Consider the following 2500-nt stretch of genomic DNA (forward strand, 5'->3'; position numbering starts at 1 on the left):
ATGTAAAAATTTGTGCTATTAACGCTACGTTGTTTCTTTGAAACCAGAATATTCAGTGTTACAAATTTTTGAAAATACACAACACAGGAAAATTGCTTTGGCCTTTTTTTGTAATGAGCAAATAAAGGACATAGATTTTGGTAAACAAATCTTATGATTCCTTCCTGTTGGGTGGGAATGGCTTGCTCAGTCTTTATGTTATTTATCGCATGACAGTTTTATCTGTCCGTAGACCATTGTCAGTAACTGACTGAGGAATGCATAACTGTGTAGATACGCACCATATGGCCTTTTGACATTGACTAAGAATCCCTCCGCCTCATCTTGAAGTCGTTGTTATCAAGTAGAAGCAGGGAAGAGATAATTTATTTCTAACAACAACGAGAAATCTGTGAGCCTTATGTGATTGATGTACTATCTCCCCTGTCCATTTTATTCATAAATCCCGTAGGGTGTCAGTGCCGTCAGTGCACCTCATGCTGCGCACTGTAGGCATTGCTTCAGGTTCTTTGCAGCGTGCCTTCGGCCCCTAGCTGCAACCCCTTTCGTTCCTTTTATTGTGCCTCCGTTAATTTTCTTTCTTCCATCTGACTCTCAACCTTCAGTTGATTCATTGTGCAACTACAAGGTTTTCCTCCTGTTACACCTTTCAAACCTTTTACTGTCAATTTTATTTCAGCGCTGAATGACCTCATAGGTACCAGTGCTTTGCCTTTAGTTTGTTTTTTAAATTCAACTCAACTCAATTATATTCACGAAGTTTCATCAGCGTGACTTCATTTATTCGCACAGTTTTCCGGAAAATAATTGGAGGTTGGGCTTCTCAGTCCCGCCTATGCAGAGAGGAAGTCCAGGTGTTGCAAGCGGAAGTCAGGTAGCGTAGACTCATGAATGCCAAGTAGAAGTGAGGCATTGCAGTGAATGGAGTCGCTGACTTGACTTGGGTATTAGCTGGTTTGGTCTGTGCGTACACCACCAGAGTGTAAGATTCTCTGCGTTCCTTCCAGTTTCCTGTTTCGTCTTTTTAAGGGGCGTCTGCGTCATCATTTTGCAAGAGAAGTCCGCTGGGGCCTTGTGACAGTCGGATGTATTGGCTAGTTAATCGTCAAGAAAGAAATTTTTTTTCTCTTTTCTTCCTTTTCCTTCATTTTTCTTTAGTCTGGACATTAAAGTAGATAGGGCCATTTGGGTGCTCGTTGTGAACCCGCCCCCCTTTTTTTCTTCATCCGTTGCTCTCTTCTGATGCTTAGACATCCCCAAAAAACTCACTTCATTGTTCTTACATGAGCCAGTCCCCTTTTCCCTTCTAGAATTCTCAAGATCATTTGCAAACGCACACTTTTTCAATCGTGATCCCTATAAACATCACCAATCATGTATCCTTGAAGTACTGGCGTCGGTGACTGCAGCTGTTGCAAAGCCAATCTACAAGAACCAATTAGTCAATTAAAACTAAAACAAATGGAAAATTTGCCGAAGTTTCTTCGGCGCAATCGAGTTTTCTGTACAGCGTATAATCAAGGTCACCGAAAATAGATCTATCTTTCGGTGGTCTTGGACTCTCGGTATAATGCTGTATGAGCCGACGCCCATGAAACTTTCAGCCACGGCCCGATAGTGGCCTGTCCTGTAGTGTTGCCAGACGCACGATCATGGCTAACTTTAACCTTAAATAAAATAAAAACTACTGGGGCTAGAGGGTTGAAATATGGTATGCTTAATGACTGGAGGGTGGATGATCAACATACCAATTTGCAGCCCTCTAGCCTCAGTAGCTTTCAAGATCTGAGGGCGGACAGAAAAAGCGCGGACAGGACAGACAAAGCCACCTCAATACTTTTCTTTTGCAGAAAACTAAAAAACCCACATTCCTTACCCAAATGAAACATTATGTAGAATTGTAGTCTGAACAGAATTCTGAAGATAAATCATGATCTCAAGCAAGACATCTTCTTGCTCGTTATTTTATTCCAGTTACTTTTCTTAGGATGTTTCGTTTCCACCCCGTAAAACATGACATAAGCATACGTCGGTAACTTGCCGCATACATTACAAACAGCTGACTACAAATAGATGACATAGTATAGTCTGAACCACTTCTTCATACGATTATCCTGCATTTGCCAAAGATTCGATCTCCACTTACAGTCTCTGATTTGTTTTCAACCTGAGTGTGGCATGTATGGAATAAGTTGGCGACATGTATTTATGACGAGTTTGTGGTAAGTATGCAATAAGTTGGCGACATGTTTATGACATGTATATGGTAAGTATGCGACATGTTTATGACATGTTTATGGTAAGTATGCAACATGTGTCTATGACATGTTTGTGATAAGTATGCAATAAGTTGGCGACATGTATAAGTATGCATTAAGTTGGCGACATGTAATTATGACATGTTTGTGATAAGTATGCAATAAGTTGACGACATGTGTTTATGACATGTTTGTGATAAATATGCAATAAGTTGGCGACTTTTGTTTATGACATGTTTTGC

General features: G+C 40.5%; 1 protein-coding gene across 1 annotated transcript in view; it reads left to right on the forward strand.

The window, feature by feature from the left end:
- The window catches only part of LOC136836048 (uncharacterized), a 456830-nt gene that overhangs the window by 247812 nt on the left and 206518 nt on the right, over positions 1 to 2500 (forward strand). The window lies entirely within an intron of this gene.

The sequence above is a fragment of the Macrobrachium rosenbergii genome, chromosome 56 (assembly GCF_040412425.1).
Source record: "Macrobrachium rosenbergii isolate ZJJX-2024 chromosome 56, ASM4041242v1, whole genome shotgun sequence".
NCBI classification, from domain to species: Eukaryota; Metazoa; Arthropoda; class Malacostraca; order Decapoda; family Palaemonidae; genus Macrobrachium; species Macrobrachium rosenbergii.